At 43.8% G+C, this 23,518-nt stretch overlaps 1 pseudogene; it reads right to left on the bottom strand.

The window, feature by feature from the left end:
• Positions 1-23,518, bottom strand: part of LOC135555682 (protein tweety homolog 3-like) — a 75,634-nt pseudogene that overhangs the window by 23,635 nt on the left and 28,481 nt on the right.

The raw sequence follows: 23,518 nt of genomic DNA, 5'->3' as shown, positions 1-23,518 counted from the left end.
AAAGCATAACAGGACATTTCCCAACAACACAGTAGTTAGAATAATGAGAATGTTTAGTCTGCAGGATAATCAGTCTCACTAGAGGATTCCATCAGGAGATAATAAAGATCACATGCACCATCGTGTCACGGAAGGAAGACAAGGCAGGGGGGGGGGTCATCTCTGAATCATATGCAGGGGATGGAATTATCCATTTGAAATGGTGTGGGAGGGGGATTTGCATAAAGACAGATCCCACTGGGTCCTAAATATTTGATAAAGGCATGCTGCGCACAATGAACGGCACACTGTACCAGCTATAAATTGTAGTAGCTAGCAATTGTCCCTAGATGAACTTGGCAAGTGTTAACAACCCCAACTTCATGAATCATACTGATAATAGTACCTCATGCCAAACATTCTATTTTGTTCAGTGTCAGCTGGCCCACTGCAGTGATTCAGGTAAAAGGTTGTACAGGTTCTAACTCCCACACTACTTGGACTGAGCTCTGGGTTCCAAGCCTCAACATAGAGATATAGAGCCATGTTCCCATGGAGACACTCACGGCAGACACAGCCAACTCCAGACCCAGGGAGGCCCAGCTAATAACCAGAGCCAGGATGCCCAGAAGACACACTCTGCGGAAGGAGAGAGAGAGAGAGAGAGAGAGAGAGAGAGAGAGAGAGAGAGAGAGAGCGAGGACAGAGGTTAGAACAGGACTGCCACCCAGAAGAAATATCAGCCCGCACAGAGACACACGAGACTGAACTTCACTCAAGTTCACTATAGATTCACCCCGTGAGTTTACACTAGCAACATTTCCCTCTACTGTGGGAATTGTGATCGAATCAACATAATTTGTCCCTTTCAAAGCAACATACCGGGGAAAAAAACCATCTGAGATTTTGTTATAGGCAGAGCGCATCGGAGGAGGATTCTAATTGCATTGACAGGCACAAGTGACCGCGAGTAGATGCACTTGTTTTGAGATTAAAGTGAAGAACCGCATGTATCTGCATGCACATTTTAGGGCTGACCCCATTTAGTAGACCGGTTGATTGTTTGGTCGACCGAGATTTCTTTTGATTTTTATTTATCATCATTGTTTACCAGACATCTGTCTGATTGGCACCTGTCTGAGTGGACTAATCCATTGTGGAGGCCGTGTGGATGGCACAGTCCATCACGAAGAAGTGCTACTGAAATTGTATATGGTTATATTACATAACAACAAAGGTGCAACACTAATAAAAATAATATTACTTTATAACAAATGTTCTTTCTCCGGAGTTGGATAGACGTCGCTGTCCGTGGTTCTGAAATATCAGTACGCTATTGAATTGGTGCTTTTCCTAAACCATGTTGCTATGTGCATAATAGCAAAGTAAAGCAACATATGTGGGAGGCAGCAGCAGAGTTTGTAGACGAGAAAACAGCCCTTGCCTTAATTGTCTAAGAAAAGTGAGGAGAGAGGAAACGCCATCTTAATTAGGTCTGTAATCAATAGCCCTAAATGTTATACGGGATCGGCTTTATAAATCATCCATATATATCTACAGAAATAAGACAGATACTGCTTCTGTTGCCTGTTTGAGTGTTTGCTTAATAGCCTACTGATTCCGTGAGCACCAAGCCTCACGCAACCACAACAAGTCGGATAAACAATTACACAAATTGGGCTGTTTTTAATCTATGCTATGCTGTAATAAAGTCTTCACATATTTGTTTTGTTAGAACAGCCTCTGGTATTATTTATCATTTATTTAGTGTTTACACGGTTCCAAATTGTCAGAAAAATTATATTTACAATAATAATAATGAAAAAATAATAATAACAACCCTCCTTTTTCTTGATCTCATTGTTATTATTACTAGTATGATCATCATTATAATAATATAATAATAATAATAAGTAATGTCATTATCATTTGTAGACTTAGTATGGCAGTATTGTAAGAGCACATCCTGTTTGGTCTTAATACCGTAACTCACTGAGGACTAGATTTCAATAGTTATATAGGCTACAGCAGTGTATCAATCATTCAGCTGTTCATGTCATCATATAGCATACGAGTCATTAATGATTTGAAATGCAAATCAAGCATTTTAGTTCAATAAAATATGGCACTCGGTGCTTGCTCCTGACCTTCTTTTTCTTGATCTCCAGTATTTTCCACAACTACTGAAATTTATTCCACACGCTTGACTTCCCCTTTACCCCCTGAGCAACCAGTCAACATTCCGGTTTCAAGTTTATTTGTCACGTCCTCTGCATCCCTTTTGCTGCCATGTGTTACGGTGTTCAGAGTTTGTTATAACTATTGATTGATGTAATTATGATATGCTATAGGTCAGGCCTTATTGGTCATGTGCATGCGATGCATACATGCATCATGTTAAGAGCAAGGGTCAAGGGAATAGGGAATGTTTTTCCCTAAACAAATTAGGGATTCAGGTAACAGAACTTTTTATTTTGTAAAGTGGCCTCAACACAATACAACAACAGTTCCAGTCCCCTCCTTGTCTGAAGGACAAGTGGATAAACAGGTTATTGTCAAGGCCTGCATGTTTTCAAAAGTCTCATGGGATGTAGGCCTGTATCATAGAACAGTTATGTCCATGCTAAAATGTTATGGGATGCGTTTTCTCCATTGTCTTTTTACGGTAGGCCACTCAGGTAGAACAACATTATTATCAAATGGCCACAGCAGCCCACTTGGCCACTGTTAAAACTATCAAAAAAAAAAAAAAAAAACTGGGTACAGCCTCAGATCACACAGTAAACACACACTGGAATTTTCATAACGTTCAAGTTTGCTCTCAGCAGACAAAAATGTTCTCAATGCCGCAAAAAAAATTGAGGGAACATGGCCTTGGACTGGGAGTTCCTTAGCCTTAACACCAAACGATGGCTATTACACATTATGACTGATCTAAATTAAATGCTGGAGGGTTTAATGTTGAGCTATGAAAAGGGAGACCTTGATTTCAACCCTAAACACCCACAGGGACTTGGGATAATGTTTCCCTCATCTCACAAGGAGAGTTAGGGTGAATTATGTTAGAGGAAGTACCCCTTCATTGGTCTCTGGGCAGGGCTTGAGGATGACCCGGGTCTGATTCACTGAGGATGCGTGAGATGAAAGGACATAGGAGGGATAGGAGAGCGGGACCTGGGGGAACCATAAAGCCCAACACTCTGGAACTGACCAACATGATAATGTGCCTCCCAATTTGACCCCGCTGTATCCACAGTCACAGATCATTAAACGAAATAGAAGGGGAGGGACTGAAGAGGAGGACAGGCAGTGATGAGCCTGTGTCCTTGAAGCCTTTTTTAAAGGATCTAACATACTTTCCTGCAGCGTTATCAAGAGTTGAGACAGAGGAATTTTCTGAGAGATTAGTTTTAATGCACGTGCCAAATGGACTGTGACTGGCTGACACTTTAGGAAGCGTGAATTCGTCTCACATAATCGCAATGACAAGGCTGTTCAGCGTACAGTCAAAAGTAATTTGCAATGGGCGAACAAAGTGATACTTGAGATAAAACTTCTGACACGTTGGAGGCTTTCATTTTGTTTAAATAATTCAATAGCATGACAATTGCTATAAATATATGGCCCAGCAGAATATGGTCCCCCTCCCAACAGTTATTTTTGGTTCACTCCCTCACATGGTAGGACTTACCCAATAAGTGTTCCCTTGGAGTTGCGAATGAGGCCAAACAGCACCAGCAGGCAGATGAGGATGTTGAAAAGCAGCAGGCCTAAGTAGCCCAGCCACCTGAAGTGGAAAACAACAATAACAACAGTCACGAACAACCACAAACACAACAGAACTATAGACCAACTGACTGAAGAAACCCCGACACCTGCTGACAAACGCAGCACAGTACAGCAAGAAGGAGAAGTTATCTATGACCACTGTACAAATCACATTAGTACTGCCAAAGAAATCAAAAGGATACAAACATGGGGATTGCTTCAAACATACATCAAACAAAAACATGTGATCTGATGACCACTTCCCCTGCGAGATGCCGAGGGAGGAAGTGTTTGAGATGTCGAGAGGAAGTAGCAGGGAGGGTCGGCTGCTGAATCAGACTGATTAAACTGTAAAGGCCTTTCCACTGTTGACTGCAGTCATCTCTGTTAACGACTTTCACATTCATACAGAGCCAACTGAATATCACTGACTGGCTGGCTGGACGGTCTCACCAGGAGACCAACTATCCAACTGTGAAATGTACTGAGGATATGTAAACTATCTTACACTGCAGGGTTGTTAACACCAGTTACAGGAGGGAGGACTGTGTTGTGTGTTTCATCCAGGGTCTGCTCCCACTAAAATGGTTCATTTGAAGGGTTTCCCCAGAAAAATCTGAGGTCTCTTGTGGTTCATATTAGCCTTTTCTGAGTATCAACTGAGATGACTCTCTCTCTAAAGGGCCTAGCAGTGGAATTCTGCAGCACGACACCAGCATAAACATCAATCTACGAGGAATGACGTACTGTTCATGTAAACTGCTAATCCTCTAGTGCAGGATTCCTCTCAGAGAGGAAGCTGTGTGGTTCTGTTCACACTCCATTAAACCCATGTTGCTGTGAGCTCCTGTATGTAAATGAGGCAGCAGCAAAAGTAGCTAACAATAAAAACTCCCTAATACATTGCTTGTATTTCAAGTTGGGTATCATACAACATGACAGGAAAACAAACTCCAACTACATTCACCTACAATAGCCAAACGATGTACTAAAACAAACAGGCCTTGGTTCTGGTAATGGTTTTGGTGAACAATAGAAATTGTATTTCATGAAATGTCATATATTGAGTCTCCCAGTCTGCCCAACTCTCACCTGTACCAGTCGTAGAGCTCGATGTTGACGGCCAGCTCCTCCAGGGAGATGTCTCTGTTTCCCCAGAAGGGGATCTCCACCATCTGCCTCACCAGCTCGTCCAGCTGGCCCTGCAGCTTCTGGATGATAGACAGATAGTCTGTGTGCTTGGCGTACTGGCCCTCCAGCTGCCCCAGACTGCCATCCACCGTCTGCTTCAGGGAGCCCGTGCCGTCTGATACCTAGGTAGTAGGCACAGGGAGGGACACCCAAAGTCACAAACAACCCACTCTTTATGGGGATAGACAAAATCAATAGTGTTTATTATATCGTATCTATTTGGGGTTAGCAGGGGAATCACTGTGTGATAGAGATTTTGCTGGGGTGTCATTGTTTCAATAGGAGTTCTGAATATTACCAGTTTCTGCACTCCTGCCACCGTGCGGTTGGCGTGGCGCAGGGAGTACGTCAGCCTGTTCACGCCGTCACAGGTCTCGCCGTTCCCATAGAAACCAACAGCAATGCCGGCACTGAATGGAGACAAAGGGGAGGAGAGGAAGCGGTTAGGAGGAGATGGAGGGGTCGGCACAGCACGGCAGACAGACAGACAGACGTAGGGGGTAGGCGTGTGAACCCTGCATCAACCCTGCCAGGGATAGATGCTACTAAACAGGCAGCATTGAGCTCCAGCAGAAAGCCTCCCTATACAGAGTCCATAGCAACCAAGAGGAATGGGTCAGCAATGCCCAGAGCCCCACACCAGAGCTAACAAAGGCTGCACTGACACAGGACATCAACCCTTGCCCATTCATGGAGGCCAGAGATTATAGGGGGAGCCATCCTGGCTATCACAAAGACTGCCAGCTAGTGCTAGACCAGTGGTTCCCAACCAGGAGTACCAGGAGCCCTGAGGGTACTTGGCCTATCCACAGGGAGTACTTGAGAAGACTCATGAGACCATAGGCCTACTGGTAAAATGCACATGAGGGGGTACTTCAGGGGTACTCCAGGCAGAGAAAAATTCAGATAGTGGTATAGTAACCAAAAAAGGTTGGGAACCACTGCGCCAGAGTGGTTCCAAAGTGGAATCAAATGCATTCGAGGTGGCAACATACAGCACTGAATTTCTGATGCACATATCATCTAATTATTTACATAAACATTCTGAATATTAGCTACCTATTAAAAACTGATACCAGTAGGCCTTTAGAAGTCGGAGTTGTCCTTTAGATTAGAATGCGATTGAATTTTGCTCAACAGTGAAACCCAAGAAACTCAGTAGGAACTGAAGACCTGGTGAGAGTGGGACTGTTGCTCAATACATGTGGGGGGTAATCAATTGAATCAACAATGAGAATGATATCAGGGGGTAGCCTTGTCTAAGGAGGAGTTGTCACTACGTTTAAACTCCTTCCCCTTTGGGAAACAAATACCTCACCACCAGGGGTCACTACAGCATCTCTCTGTATTCAATTTGCTTATTGGCATGATGTAAAAATGTACATATTGCCAAAGCTTACTTTGGAGATTTACAATATTAACATAATTCAAATAATAAATATTCTCTCTAACTCCCTCCCATTGTGAGCAGTTCAATCACAGGCGTCACAATCACTGCCTCCCTGCTGACTGAGAGACTGCCGAGCCAGACAGCCAGCCCAAACAATAGCCTGGTGACCATATGGTCACTCTCAGCTGAAGACATGCAAACTGGAGGAGCGTTCCATGTGTACAGCAGCTTGTTGAAGGACAGTCCATTTACAGTTCACACACACACACACACACACACACACACACACACACACACACACACACACACAAGACATCAGATGGAGGACAAGTTCCATACAGAGTCCTTCTGAGCTATAAACTAAAGTAAATAGGCCGATTACATGATGACATCATTATAAGGCAGTTGGAGGAACTGTACAAGCAAGATGGAAGGAGGCCAGAGGGCAGCGTATCAAAGGAGACGTTCTGGTCAAACAGACTGGCTTTTAACATTGTATTGCAGGATTTCAAAGCTTCACTGCCATTATCCTACAGTATGTTTAAAGCAGGTACGTTCAGTTGTGGTTCTCAGACAGACGCCATCTAAGGCTATTGTTACATGGTTTCCTGCAGCCGTAACAGAGTTCCCATCATTGGCCCATGTTGATTCCAATGCTTCCCACAGTTGTGTCTAGTTGGCTGCACACAAACCGTTCTTGACACAAACCGGTGCACCTGGCACCAAGTACCATACCCCGCTCAAAGGCACTTAAAATCTTTTGTCTTGCCCATTCACCTTCAAATGGCACACATACACAATCCACGTCTCAATTGTCTCCAGGTTTAAAAATCGTCCTTTAACCTGTTGCCTCCCTTTCGTCTACACTGATTGAAGTGGATTTTACAAGTGACATCAATAAGGGATCATAGCTTTCACCTGGTCAGCTTATGTCATGGAAAGTGCAGGTGTTCTTAATGTTTTGTACCCTCAGTGTATATTGTGAAGACTAAGCTGATCTAGCCCTCCTACGCAGTCTAGACATCTTGTGAAAAAAAACAGACTTCAACGAACCACCCTACCAGTAAGATACATAATATCAAATGTTCACCCCCCCATAAAACCAAGCAGTGAATTTGAAGCTCAGATCTTTCCTTTTTTCCTTTTTTTTTTAAAGCAGGTCTGTTTAGGCTTAACTCTTCATGCCTGTGACATAACATCCTCAGTCCTTTACACAAGAGCATCTGATGTCAGAAGGGATTAAATCAAATGTCATGTTTACAAGGGAAACACCTCCTGTTAAAATGGGAGCCAGTCCACTCCTCTTCACCCTGCAGCCAATGAGTGGATGGGATTGGCCATTTCCTGAACTGCTGCTAGCTAGGGCAATCTCTTCCTCTCATACTCTGAGGGATGGAAAGGTGAGCTGGAACTATGGGTTTGTGTTCAGGGCAAACAAAGCACATCTCCCTCTGGGGACTGGTAAACTGTGGTGGAAACTTAGAACAGGAAACACAGCCAGGGATTAAATACACAACAACCCCACTAGTTTGTTGGTTTAGTGTTCTCTTCGACCACCCTGATAGTTTAGGAGTTTGTAATGTTTTCTAGACACATCCGGTTTGTGTCGTTCATATTACACCCCTGTGCCGTTTCACAGAAATGTACAGAGCGTTGTTGTTTCTCTCACTGTATGGTCAGTGATTCAGGACTGACAAAGCAACAAGACAACGTCTTAAGTGCTTTATGTTTAGGTGTTCACAAAGAAAACGCCAGAAATGACATATCCGAGTTCCATCTCCCTGTCATCGACCAGCACAGTGAGTTTACAGCAGGTTGAAGACAAACCAGAAAGATGTTATCGCACACTCAATGTCAAGCCTAAAACCGGATATACATGAAAGGCAGTTCTGCTTCCTAGGCTCTTGCCTGGGATTTCCATCATCTTTAATTATGCAAGCAGCAACAACTCCTTTGATCTCGACAACCTCAAGTTTCACAGCCAAAATGTAACAAAGTGACAGAAGATGGGCATGTGACTGCGTGGACTCCCTCAAATCATGAGCTTTGCGCAAGACTTCAGTAAAACAAAATTGCAGAGATTCTCTCAAGTTTCATGGCAGTTGGACCATAAACTTACACTGCCTGTCATTCACGTGGCATTAAACTGAATTTGATATTCCACATGCGGCATTTTTACTCATTGCTCTAATCCCACTTTCCCCACTCTCCCACCACACACACGACGACGACACACAGGGAGAGAGTAATTGTCATGCAGCCCACATGCTCATCAAGTCTCCATGCTTTTGTGAGCCGCTCTGCAGTGATTTCAGCTGAATCCAACAAGATGGCTCTGAGCTGATCCAACTCATGGGGAGTGAAAACAGGATTCAGCGAAGCCCAGTGTTAAAATGGATGTGACAAAAACAGGAAGATTCCACAATTGAGTCAGCAAAAAGCTCATGCTTGGATTTCACAAGCTCTCCCAAATAAATGAACTCTTTATTCGGGATATGGAAGCGTTTAATGTGTCTCTCTTGGGCGTCCTCCATTCGTAAGACATTACTCAGTTCTCAGTACATGTGGGAGTTCTTTGCTCTGCTCTCAGGTTGTTCTTCCCTTTCTCATGACTCCTCTGAGACTGTATGCTTATACAAGTATCTGGCCTAACAGTCGAATCCCAGAGGATTACTTACATAGTATTATTATACCTTTTTTATGTATTTATTTAACCTTTATTTAACTAGGCAAATCAGTTAAGAACAAATTCTTATTTACTATGATGGCCTCATCTATACATGAGAGAATAGGCTTAGTTCCCAGACAGATACAGAGTGGATTTTTTTTATGCCGTGTTCTCACACCTCCACAATGCTGAACATAAACTGCACAAAGCAGATGGTTGGATTCTTAAAAAAGGTGTCCATTTATTTGGGTGGATCCATGAAGAGCCGAGGCCTCTTTTTCCATGTGGTCTACAGGTGAACAGGAAAACATTGAAAAAGATAATGAGCAGGGGATATCAGCCCTTTTTAATGTCTATCTGTCTGTCCTTCCTTCTCCTGTCACTTGCCATGAGGCCATTTTGCTCTGCGTTTGTGGCTGCTTTCCCATTTCCGCTTTGATCATCTATGTACGAGCTACAGACAGTGACTGTCCACAGTTTGCTGTCTGTGTGTCCATCTGTCCGTCCCTAGATGAGCAGAACGACTTCCATTTCAGCACCTTGAGACTCCTGGCTGGGCCTCTGTGTCGACAATGATGCCATGACCTGAGAAGTACTAAACAAAGAGAGGAAACAGACTAAACTGTTTACTTGTTTGGGTGGCCTGGGTGCTGAACCCACAAAACAAAGGTCATGTTTTCTAAATTACAGCTGAAGGAGCTGTTTCCTCATCCTCCCAAATCTTTATTGGCAGATTATTAAACACACAACAAAGTGGATGACAGTTAAGATTCTCTGATACAAAACCATCCACTACTTTGGTTACTGTTTATCATTAATGGCAGACCAGATTTGTTTTCTCCCCCTCCAAAAAGGCTTCCATGCACACAGACTAGGGATGGGCATTTGAAATATTTTCACTATTCGAATAATACAATTTATTTTTTATTATATTGGATATCCCAAATACATGTGTTTTTTTGTAAAACTGTTTGCTGCTGTAGCAGGGGGACGGGCAGGGGTCAGTGTGTGAGACCACGTTCCCCTTCCTTGTCTACAAGTACAACAACTCCTAGCCCAGAGTGGAACTCAGGACTAAGCTTATAACGTATACCCACCTTGAGAGTTATGTCCCGGCCCGGTATTGGCTTCTCATCTGAAGGGGTGGTGGTGGCATCAAACTATTTGATTGAACACTTTCTTGGGCACTGCTGGGCCATGCACAAGGCAACCTTTCCATCAGAACCATCTACCGATTACGGATACAGTCCAACGCGGGACACGTGCTGCTAGAACAGGCACAGTCATTGGCAGAGTACTAATCTCTCACGCTTCTCCTATGTAATGCCCTACAATGGAACATTAACAGCGAGCTTCAGATTAAAAAACAGTCTAACTTCCGTCCTTTCTATTCCTTTATGCATTGATTAGAAATGTCCCCACTCACCTGCTAGGCTACATATCAAGCCTCTGACTGTAGTGCCGCTTTGACCAAATCCAACTTTATTTGTCACACGTGCCGAATACAACAAGTGTAGACTTTACAGGGGGGGGGGGGGTCTCTGACAATTTTATGGGCTTTCCTCTGACACCGCATATTATATAGGTCCTGGATGGCAGGAAGCTTGGCCCCAGTGATATACTGGGCCATTCGCACTACCCTCTGTAATGCCATACGGTCAGATGCTGAGCAGTTGCCATACCAGGCGGTGATGCAACCGCTCAGGATGCTCTCAATGGTGCAGCTGTAGAACCATTTGAGGATCTGGGGACCCATGCAAAATCTTTTCAGTCTCCCGAGGGGGAAAAAGGTGTTGTCGTGCCCTCTTCACAACTGTCTTGGTATGTTTGGACCATGATAGTTCGTTGGTGATGTGGACACCAAGCAAACTTAATGATGGTGTTGGAGTTGTGTTTGTACACGCAGTCGTGGGTGAACAGGGAATACAGGAGGGGACTAAGTACACACTCCTGAGGGGCCCCAGTGTTAAAGATCAGCGTGGCAGACATGTTGTGGCCTACTCTTACCGCCTGGGTGCGGCCCTTTAGAAAGTCCAGGATCCAGTTGCAGAGGGAGGTGTTTAGTCCCAGAGTCCTTAGCTTAGTGATGAGCTTCGTGGGCACTATGGTGTTGAATGCTGAGCTGTAGTCAATGAACAACAATTTCACATAGGTGTTCCTTTTGTCCAGGTGAGAAAGGGCAGTGTGGAGTACGATTGAGATTTTGTCATCTGTGGATCTGTTGGGGAGGTATGCAAATTGGAGTGGATCTAGGGTGTCCGGGAGGATGCTGTTGATGTGAGCCATGACCAGCCTTTCAAAGCACTTCATGGCTACTGACATGAGTACCACGGGGCGGTAGTCATTTAGGCAGGTTACCTTCGCTTCCTTGCGCACAGGGACAATGGTTGTTTGCTTGAAACATGTAGGTATTACAGACTCAGTGAGGGAGAGGTTGAAAATGTCAGTGACACTTGACAGTTGATCCGCCCATGCTTTGAGTACATGTCCTGGTAATCCGTCTGGCCCAGCGGCTTTGTGAATGTTGACCTGTTTAAAGGTTTTGTTCACATCGCCTACCGATTTACACGCGTGAAATGTGTGAAGGCTACCAGTGTGTCTTTAATATTAATGTGTCTTTTTTCATATTAAAAAGTTTGTTGTTTTATTAAATGAAGAAGGTCAAATGTCACGGTATGTACTTGTATGTAGTAATGTCACTTCATGGATCATTTTAGTTAATTCAGACAAAGCCTTTTCAATGTTAAAATAGGCCTACACATGTACACTCGCAAATGATCAAATACTAATGTCCGTTCGATTAACCGGGCCCATCCCTAGCACAGACCACATGAATTACACAATAGCATTAAGCACAGAGAGTAGTTCAATTCATGATACCTCCGCTGCTTATTATGGGTTGTGCTCCTTCCCAATGGGGAGAGACCCTCTCATAGCTTGTGAAAGGAGGGCAGGGCAAAGGGAGTTTGATGAATCTCTTCTCTCTACAAGCATAGATGGGAGTCGATAAGACTCCCACAGCCGGGAAGAAATATTTTCAGCTGCCTGGGCTTGCAGAGACTTGCATCATGTGGATGGATTTGTTCTCACAGGAGGGGCAGGGCAGGAGAGGCGGGCAGAGAGACTCCAGAAACTCACTGTTAAGGCAGCGACAGGTGCAGATGGTCAATACTCACTGGGGTTCAGGGAGGACAGATATCCATCATTCAGATTCAACCAGGGATGCAATTACAGTTCAGGGAGAGGTACCACCTGGGTCACAGCGCCTTGAAAACAGAAGGCTGGGAAGTGCCTATCCCACAGACGGATGGAGGGAGACTGAGGTGAGAAGACGAAAAACCTTTCATCAGTCATAAATACTGGGCTGTGCCCCAGACACTACAGAGTGGCCATTCTGGCCAATCACTGTGTCTTAAGAGATCACTCACAAAGGGGCTGCATAATCAAAAAGGAAGGTTTTTCTAGGAATTCTAGGTCCATTATTTTGACAGACAGCACTGTTCATTCACTTATCTGTCACTGCCACTCAGAACATGACCCTTTGTGAGACCCAGGGATTCCAAGGCTTGTCTGTGTGACTGTGGTGGACTAGCCTGTTGTTATTCCAGACAGTAAATTATTGGTTGGAAGGGACTCCAGAAGGAAGGACTCAGAAACAGACAACAGTTTGGTCTGGTTTCCCACTGTACTAGACACAGAGCTACTCTTTGATAGTGAAAGGGTATATCGTCCTTAGCGTTTACCCCAATGTGATACTTTGCCATCCCATTGAAGTATACTGTACAAAAATATAAAACGCAACATGCAACATTTCAAAGAGTTCGAGTTTATGGAAGGGAATTGGTCAATTGAAATAAATCTATAGATTTCACATGACTGGGCAGGGGCGCAGTCATGGGAGCCATGCTCAGTCAATCAGAATGAGTTTTTCCCCACAAAAGGGCTTTATTACAGACATAAATACAGCATGGTACTGAAAAATTCTATAAAAATGTTGGAGGCGGCTTATGGTAGAGAAATTAACATTCAATTCTCTGGCAACAGCTCTGTTGGACATTCCTGCAGTCAGCATGCCAATTGCACACTCCCTCAAAACTTGAGACATCTGTGGCATTGTGTTGTGTGACGAAACTGCACATTTTAGAATGGCCTTATATTGTCTCCAGCACAAGGTGCACCTGTGTAATGACCATGCTGTTTAAATATGCTTCTTGATATGATATGGCAAAGGATAAATGCTCACTAACAGGGATGTACACAAATTTGTGCACAATATTTGAGAGAAATAATCTTTGTGTGTATGGAAAATATCTGGAATATTGTATTTCTGTACACTTTACATGTTGCGTTTACATTTTGTCCAGTATAGTATGCCATCTAATGTGATTAGTTCCGCAAGATTGACACTTTGCAGAATTCTTCGGGTAGCCTAATTCCTGAAAATACACCACAATATTATTGTCATTCAAATGGTTCTAACGCTAAACCACCAGAGTCCTTGAGTATCCCTCTGCCTGCTCTGAGCCAGAGCCCTGCCTGCGCTGAGCCAGCCCCTCTGGGTCTTCTTCTGTGTCCTGAGTTGGCTTCTGAGAGGATGTTGCCATGGAAACTACAGTGGGAGCTCATTTGTCACATGATTTCAGTTTGAATGTGAGAAATCTTTTGTTTTCCCAACTTTTTTGTTACTTTCCAATACATTGCTGGAGGACTTCCTGCAGAGACGAGGCCTCACGGTTATCACGTCTATCCCAGAGAATAGGGGCGTTGGCATGGTGTTTGGTAAGGAACCAACGTTTCAGACAGAGACGCTGAAAACTGGCATGATTCTACGGCAATGCTGACTGCAGTGCAGCGCAGGAACTTCCATATACAAATGATAAAATTAAAGCCTAAATATGGCTGGCCATTAAACCAGTTGTGGTTCAGCCTAGAGCTGTTCAACAGCTGACTTACCTTGTTAAATAAAAGGTTAAATAAAATAAATAAAAATAACAGCTGATACCCATCAATGACTTTTTGTAGGTTTGTGTAACACTCTTCACTGTTCATTATCATACAGAAGATTACATTGCACAACAATGCATCTCCAACTTCCTCGTTCCACTTATTCAGTGTTCTGTGACATCAACTTACTCTCTAAACAAAATCAATATGTCCTCATCTTCATAATAGCGTCTCTCAGTCAGACAACAACTTCAACAGCTTTAACCTCTCTGGCACCTGGCCAACAGCCAGTGAAATTGTTGAGCGCTAAAATTCTAAATACACCATTCGTAATATTAAACATTCTTGTAAATACATGTGTCTTGCATCATTTAAAAGCTTAACATCTTATTAATCCAGCCGCTGTGTCAGATTTCAAATAGGCTTTACGTCGAACGCAAACCATGTGATTATCTGAGGAGAGCACCCATCTAACAAAAGTATTACTAGCATTTTCCAACCAAGCATTAGTGTCACAAAAGTCAGAAATAACAATAAAATAAATCACTTAACTTTGAAAATATTCCTCTGGTGGCAATGCCAATTGTCCTATCTCCACAGTGAATGTTAGTTTTGTTTGATAAAATCCATTTTTATAGCCTAACACGAAACATATGTAAACTGCTTGTCTCATTCAACTTTGGATGAAACATTTGTGGTAAATACACACACTAAACACACATTTATCCAGTCATGGTTGGTTTCATTGCAATCCTCTGTTAGTAACACAATCACACTTGATGGCTCTTTTTCCAGGACGCATTGACCGAAACAACCCAATTTGAAGACTCCAATCAATGACCTCATTGTGCACCAATGGTAGAAGCGGTCTGTCGTTGATTGACTGTATTTTGGCCCGATGACCACTGATCATCTTGAAATCTAGCTTGGAAGACAGCCAATGAGCTGAGGTAAACAGCAATATGTAATGGTTATACGTTCAAAGACCAGCCTTTGGCGTAAACTCTGGCGTAAAAGAAGTTAATTCGCCATTGCAAATCCTACTTGACGGAGCCACGAGTGTTACGCATAGAAGTACATAGTGAAGTGCAATTTCAGCAATTTTATATTTAAATTATGGCGAATAAATCAGGAAAAGCTAAAACAAAGTCTAGATATACAGATGTAACCCAAATTATAGAAGAAATTGATAGAGAAAGAGAGACAGAGTTGCTTCAGGAAGATGAATCTTTCAGCGAGGCGGAGAGGATGCCATGTTGGACTGGTAAAAACTTATCATGCTAATGTCGTTGTTTGAAATTAATATAAAATATAATTTATGAGATTTTTTTGTTGTTGAGATTCTTATTTTATGTGCAATATATACAAATATCATCAGTAATGAAATGTGTAAGGTACACATTGGCTATACATTGTGTGTGTGATATTTTTTCCATTTATTTTATAGAAACATGGAATGGAACAGCACTTCACCATAGTGATTATGTTACCTGTATTCTATGTAATACATCTGTTTATTTTACGTGTCGATACAGGGCTCATACGTTAAAGTATTCTTACTGAAACAATTATTTTTCCCACAGTGGTAGCGATTCTGATTATGCGCCAACCAATGTCTAGGTGTCCATCCCCCTCTGAAGCTTGTTCATCCAGCAGGACCCCTGCTGTCACTGGCTCCACACCTACCCTGCCATCTAGAGGTTTGAAGTCAGTGACAAAGAAGCGGAGGTGGGGAAGACAGAAGCCAGCAGACAGAAGGCCAGAGGGCCGTTGACACTGTGTTGGAAGATGTGGAACCAATTCCACCAGTTTTTAGACCAAAAGGCAGCCAAGAACTGAACTAAACATGACTGCAACATGACAGTTAGATTTGGTTATGTCTTCAGGCGGAAATTGAGAACAAGGGATGCAGCCATAACAGGTTAACTTGGGTCAAACGTTTCAGGAAGCCTTCCACAAGCTTCTCACTATAAGTTGGGTGAATTTTGGCCCATTCCTCCTGACAGAGCTGGTGTAACTGAGTCAGGTTTGTAGGTCTCCTTGCACCACAAGCTTTTTCAGTTCTGCCCAAAAATGTTCTATTGGATTGGGGTCAGGGCTGTGTGATGGCCACTCCAATACCTTGACTTTGTTGTCCTTAAGCCATTTTGCCACAACTTTGGAAGTATGCTTGGGGCCATTGTCCATTTGGAAGACCCATTTGCGTCCAAGCTTTAACTTCCTGACGAATGTCTTGAGATGTTGCTTCAATATATCCACATCATTTTCCTGAAGTGCACCAGTCCCTCCTGCAGAAAAGCACCCCCACAACATGATGCTGCCACCCCCTGCTTCATGGTTGGGATGGTGTTCTTCGGCTTGCAAGCATCCCCCTTTTTCCTCCAAACATAACGTTGGTCATTATGGCCAAACAGTTGTATTTTTGTTTCATCAGACCAGAAGACATTTCACCAAAATGTACGATCTTTGTCTCCATGTGCAGTAGCAAACCGTAGTCTGGCTTTTAAAAAAAATGTTATTACATTTTTTAAATGGGGGCTTTGGAGCAGTGGCATCTTCCTTGCTGAGTGGCCTTTCAGGTTATGTTGATATAGGACTCGTTTTACTGTGGATATATACTTTTGTACCCGTTTCCTCCAGCATCTTCACAAGGTCCTTTGCTTCTGGGATTGATTTTCACTTTTCGCACCAAAGTACGTTCATCTCTAGGAGACAGAACGTGTCTCCTTCCTGAGCGCTGTGACGGCTGCGTGGTCCCATGGTGTTTATTTTTTATTTTTTATTTTTACATTTTTATTTCACCTTTATTTAACCAGGTAGGCTAGTTGAGAACAAGTTCTCATTTGCAACTGTGACCTGGCCAAGATAAAGCATAGCAGTGTGAACAGACGACAACACAGAGTTACACATGGAGTAAACAATTAAGTCATTAACACAGTAGAAAGAAAAAAAAGTCTATATACATTGTGTGCAAAAGGCATGAGGTAGGCGAATAATTACAATTTTGCAGATTAACACTGGAGTGATACATGATCAGATGGTCATGTACAGGTAGAGATATTGGTGTGCAAAAGAGCAGAAAAGTAAATAAATATAAACAGTGTGGGGAAGAGGTAGGTAAAATTGGGTGGGCTATTTACCGATATTTACCGACTATGTACAGCTGCAGCGATCGGTTAGCTGCTCAGATAGCAGATGTTTGAAGTTGGTGAGGGAGATAAAAGTCTCCAACTTCAGCGATTTGTGCAATTCGTTCCAGTCACAGGCAGCAGAGAACTGGAACGAAAAGCAGCCAAATGAGGTGTTGGCTTTAGGGATTATCAGTGAGATACACCTGCTGGAGCGCGTGTTACGGGTGGATGTTGCCATCGTGACAGTTGAACTGAGATAAGGCGGAGCTTTAACTAGCATGGACTTGTAGATGACCTGGAGCCAGTGGGTCTGGCGACGAATATGTAGCAAGGGCCAGCCGACTAGAGCATACAGGTCACAGTGGTGGGTGGTATAAGGTGCTTTAGTAACAAAACGGATGGCACTGTGATAAACTGCATCCAGTTTGCTGAGTAGAGTGTTGGAAGCTATTTTGTAGATGACATCACCGAAGTCGAGGATCGGTAGGATAGTCAGTTTTACTAGGGTAAGTTTGGCGGCGTGAGTGAAGGAGGCTTTGTTGCGGAATAGAAAGCCGACTCTAGATTTGATTTTAGATTGGAGATGTTTGATATGAGTCTGGAAGGAGAGTTTACAGTCTAGCCAGACACCTAGGTACTTATAGATGTCCACATATTCTAGGTCGGAACCATCCAGGGTGGTGATGTTAGTCGGGCGTGCGGGTGCAGGCAGCAAATGGTTGAAAAGCATGCATTTGGTTTTACTAGTGTTTAAGAGCAGTTGGAGGCCACGGAAGGAGTGTTGTATGGCATTGAAGCTCGTTTGGAGGTTAGATAGCACAGTGTCCAAGGACGGGCTGGAAGTATACAGAATAGTGTCGTCTGCGTAGAGGTGGATCAGGGAATCGCCCGCAGCAAGAGCAACCTCATTGATATATACAGAGAAAAGAGTCGGCCCGAGAATTGAACCCTGTGGCAACCCAAAGAAACCTACAGAGGACCAGACAGCATGCCCTCCGATTTGACACACTGAACTCTATCTGCAAAGTAGTTGGTGAACCAGGCAAGGCAGTCATCAGAAAAACCGAGGCTACTGAGTCTGCCGATAAGAATATGGTGATTGACAGAGTTGAAAGCCTTGGCAAGGTCGATGAAGACGGCTGCACAGTACTGTCTTTTATCGATGGCGGTTACGATATCGTTTAGTACCTTGAGCGTGGCTGAGGTGCACCCGTGACCGGCTCGGAAACCAGATTGCACAACGGAGAAGGTACGGTGGGATTCGAGATGGTCAGTGACCTGTTTGTTGACTTGGCGTTCGAAGACCTTAGATAGGCAGGGCAGGATGGATATAGGTCTGTAACAGTTTGGGTCCAGGGTGTCTCCCCCATTGAAGAGGGGATGACTGCGACAGCTTTCCAATCCTTGGGGATCTCAGACGATATGGAAGAGAGGTTGAACAGGCTGGTAATAGGGGTTGCGACAATGGCGGCGGATAGTTTCAGAAATAGAGGGTCCAGATTGTCAAGCCCAGCTGATTTGTACGGGTCCAGGTTTTGCAGCTCTTTCAGAACATCTGCTATCTTGATTTGGGTAAAGGAGAACCTGGAGAGGCTTTGGCAAGTAGCTGCGGGGGGGGGGGGGCATGGCGGGCCGTTGAGAAATGCTTGTTGAAGTTTCCGATAATCATGGATTTATCGGTGGTGACCGTGTTACCGAGCCTCAGTGCAGTGGGCAGCTGGGAGGAGGTGCTCTTGTTCTCCATGGATTTCACAGTGTCCCAGAACTTTTTGGAGTTAGAGCTACAGGATGCAAATTTCTGCCTGAAGAAGCTGGCCTTTGATTTCCTGACTGACTGCGTGTATTGGTTCCTGACTTCACTGAACAGTTGCATATCGCGGGGACTATTCGATGCTATTGCAGTCCACCACAGGATGTTTTTGTGCTGGTCGAGGGCAGTCAGGTCTGGAGTGAACCAAGGGCTATATCTGTTCTTAGTTCTGCATTTTTTGAACAGAGCATGCTTATCTAAAATGTTGAGGAAGTTACTTTTAAAGAATGACCAGGCATCCTCAACTGACGGGATGAGGTCAATGTCCTTCCAGGATACCCGGGCCAGGTCGATTAGAAAGGCCTGCTCACAGAAGTGTTTTCGGGAGCATTTGACAGTGATGAGGGGTGGTCGTTTGACTGCGGATCCGTAGCGGATGCAGGCAATGAGGCAGTGATTGCTGAGATCCTGGTTGAAGACAGCGGAGGTGTATTTGGAGGGCCAGTTGGTCAGGATGACGTCTATGAGGGTGCCCTTGTTTACAGATTTAGGGTTGTACCTGGTGGGTTCCTTGATGATTTGTGTGAGATTGAGGGCATCTAGCTTAGATTGTAGGACTGCCGGGGTGTTAAGCATATCCCAGTTTAGGTCACCTAACAGAACAAACTCTGAAGCTAGATGGGGGGCAATCAATTCACAAATGGTGTCCAGGGCACAGCTGGGAGCTGAGGGGGGTCGGTAGCAGGCGGCAACAGTGAGAGACTTATTTCTGGAGTATTTTTTTTAATTAGTAGTTCGAACTGTTTGGGTATGGACCTGGAAAGTATGACATTACTTTGCAGGCTCTCTCTGCAGTAGACTGCAACTCCATCTTGACGGAAATGTTATAGATGGGTATGGAAATCTCAGAATTTTTGGTGGCCTTCCTGAGCCAGGATTCAGACACGGCAAGGACATCAGGGTTAGCAGAGTGTGCTAAAGCAGTGAGTAAAACAAACTTAGGGAGGAGGCTTCTGATGTTGACATGCATGAAACCAAGGCTTTTTCGATCACAGAAGTCAACAAATGAGAGTGCCTGGGGACATGCAGGGCCTGGGTTTACCTCTACATCACCCGCGGAACAGAGGAGGAGTAGTATGAGGGTGCGGCTAAAGGCTATCAAAACTGGTTGGCTGGCTCTGGATAAGAGCGTCTGCTAAATGACTTAAATGTAAATGTAATGGTTGCCTAGAGCTTTGGGGACAAAGAATAAAAGGAGCAGATTTCTGGGCATGGTAGAATATATTCAGGGCATAATGCGCAGACAGGGGTATGGTGGGGTGCGGGTACAGCGGAGGTAAGCCCAGGCACTGGGTGATGATAAGAGAGGTTGTATCTCTGGACATGCTGGTTGTAATGGGTGAGGTCACCGCATGTGTGGGAGGTGGGACAAAGGAGGTATCAGGGGTATGAAGAGTGGAACTATGGGCTCCATTGTAAACTAAAACAATGATAACTAGCCTGAACAACAGTATACAAGGCATATTGACATTTGAGAGAGACATACAGCGAGGCATACAGTAATCACAGGTGTTGATTGGGAGAGCTAGCTAAACCAGTAGGTGAGACAACAACAGCTAATCAGCTAGCACAACAGCAGCAGGTAAAATGGCGTTGACAAGGCAGAGAGGGTCGGATTAACTACACACAGAGCCTGAGTGCGGCTGGGGCCGACAGATAAAACATAAACAAACAGAATGGAGTACCGTGATTAATGGACAGTCCAGCAGGCGTCAGCTATGTAGCCAAGTGATCACAGTGTCCAGGGGGCAGCGGTGGGTGGGACAGGGAAGCTAGACTGGCGAGTATTATCCAGGCTAAAAAAAAAAAACTGTCTGGCTGTGCTGAAGGTAAAAGCCGCTAGCAGTGGCTAACAATGACTAAATAGCTTGTAGCTAGTTAGCTGGTTAGCTTCTGGAGGTTCTTGAATGTGTTCTAAAAATTAAAAATAATAGCGATTCCATATCACATTGGGTGAGGCAGGTTACCGGAAGATAATAATTGAATTAAAAATCGAAAAGAGATTGAAAGTAAATATGGGTCCAATGAGTGGATGGGCTGGCTGGGGATGCGGCGATTCAGACAGTTAGCAGGCCTGTGCTAACAAGCTAACAGTTAGTAGGCCGGGGCTAAACAAGCTAGCAGTTAGCAGGCCGAATTAGCAAGCAAGCAGATAGCAAGGGCTAGAAAGTTAGCCTTTGGGGGATGTTACGATGGGGGTTAAGTCTGTTTATGCCTCTTCATGCGGTGACATCGATAGACCGGTCGTGGGTCCGCATATTGTAGCCCAGGAGTATGCTTCGGTGGTAGCACAGGAGCTCTGGCTGGGCTAGCTTCAAGCTAAGTGGATGGGAACGCTAGCCAGGAGTAGTCATCCGGTGTTGCGGTTAGCTCGTTAGCTAGTTGTGAAGATCCAGATGAAAAAAGTTCAGTTTGCTCTGGTTCGAGTCGCGTTGTTCGAACTGGCGAGAGCTTTCCGAGCTAAAGGTTAGCTGATGACCGCTAGCAATGGTTTGCTGACTGATAGCTGGTAGTTAGCTGGCTAGCTTCAGTTGAGGGGTTCCGGATCCGAAGTAAATATAAATACTTTAGAAAAAAAAGCAGATCCACGCTACATTGGGTGAGGCGGGTTGCAGGAGAGTATTTAGATGTTGAGGATTAGAAAAATGTTTTAAAAGATATGCGAAGAAAAATATGTTTAAAAAAAACGAATACATACAAGGGACACGACATGACATGTCTGACTGCTACTGGCATACTATTGGCATACTATTGTTCGTACAGGCATACTATTGTTTGTACAGATTAACGTGGTACCTTCAGGTGTTTGGAAATTGCTCCCAATTGCTCCCAAGGATGAACCAGACTCGTCTACAATTTGAGGTCTTGGCTGTTATCTTTGGATTTTCCCATGATGTCAAGCAAAGAGGCACTGAGTTTGAAGGTAGGCCTTGAAATACATCCAAAGGTACACCTCCAATTGACTCAAATTATGTCAATTAGCCTATCAGAAGCTTCTAAAGCCATGACATCCTTTTCTGGAATTTTCTAAGCTGTTTAAAAGGCACAGTCAACTTCGTGTATGTAAACTTCTGACCCACTTGAATTGTGATACAGTGAATTATAAGTGAAATAATATGTCTGTAAACAATTGTTGGAAAAATTACTTGTGTCATGCACAAAGTAGATGTCATAACTGACTTGCGAAATCTATAGTTTGTTAACAAGAAATTTGTGGAGTGGTTGAAAAATAAGTTAATGACCTAAGTGTGTGTAAACTTCCGACTTCAACTGTAAGTAGTTAGATAACCCAGACTAAGAAAGGAAAGCTAACAGCCTAGATACAAAAAAGTAGCCGTGATTGAGGATTATTTAATTTGAGGCAGACTGCAGAAAGTATCTAGTAGAGGGATTTGTGGTGTCAAGCCTTTTAACCCTGTGCACCTCTCATTCTCTGCTTGAGTAGATGCTAGATTGTTTAAAAAATGTGAACACCTGACGGGAAGGGGTTAACACCAAGCAGCAAGCGCCCAAGTAACCTACCCTCCAATTGAGAGCTTCAATGAAGTAAGCAGAAGATTAGTTCTAAAAATACCACCATCTCACCACAGTAGTTAGACACTAAACCAGCAGCAGCAGCTTTCAGATGCTACAAGATACCAAACTACACCCCTTCCACTGCAGAGAAATTGTTTGCCTACACAAAAACAGAATAATTTCTCAAAGGGATTAAATTTACGGGTCAAAGTTTAGAAGAATTGTGGGGGTACTGTCTGTCATCCCCAGACTACAGTATGCAACCCATGGTTTGTGAAGTCCAATGTCAAATGAAGATCTGCTCTTGTATCCTCAGTTCAGAAGGGGAGAGGTATAAACAACAATAAAAGTGGCATCTGACAGTGTGTCAAATACCTCCTGTGTCCATTATGAGTTTGGAGACAGGTCACAGTTCTGCTCTCCTTAGAGCACAGCCTCCAGCAGAGTAAACTATCCATCAATTCTAGGGGTGTATCTGTTCACCAAACCCACGGTTCGGAAGTCACGTTTCAGTTTGGTTTTGGTACAGTGGGAAAATTAAATGCTATTCACAATGTTCAGCATTCACAATGTTCCTGGCATTGTCTGTTGTGACAGAACTGTTATGTTGGGCCTCTCAAGCTTCCACTCTGATGCTGCGTTTCGAACTATGTGAGAGGTGGGAATTTACCTGTTGGAGGGCCATTCAAGTGGATTTTTACACATACATATATACATACATATATATATACACATATATACATACATACATACATATACATACATACATACATACATACATACATATATATATATATATATATACATATACATATACATATACACATATAAATAAAATGTACCCTTCCCTCTTGGTTATTAACGCATAGTTGCTCGGGCATTTTTATGAGGGGCTGAAACCCCCCATTCTCAACCACCGTCAATGGTCACATGTCCGCAGCTATAAACCGAAGACTGGTAGACTGTTTATTTTCTACAATCGCTCTTGTAATTTCTTTGGCCAGGTCAGAATCAGCTGCCAAATAATGCTTGAATGCAGAGGGGAGACAAAGTTGTTGTTATTATTTCTTAGCGTTTCTGTCTTGTTCCGGTATACTGGGGTGTCAACATGAGGTGTTGGC

Source organism: Oncorhynchus masou, chromosome 15 (assembly GCF_036934945.1).
Source record: "Oncorhynchus masou masou isolate Uvic2021 chromosome 15, UVic_Omas_1.1, whole genome shotgun sequence".
Lineage (NCBI taxonomy): Eukaryota > Metazoa > Chordata > Actinopteri > Salmoniformes > Salmonidae > Oncorhynchus > Oncorhynchus masou.
This window is presented reverse-complemented; position numbering and strand designations above follow the sequence as displayed.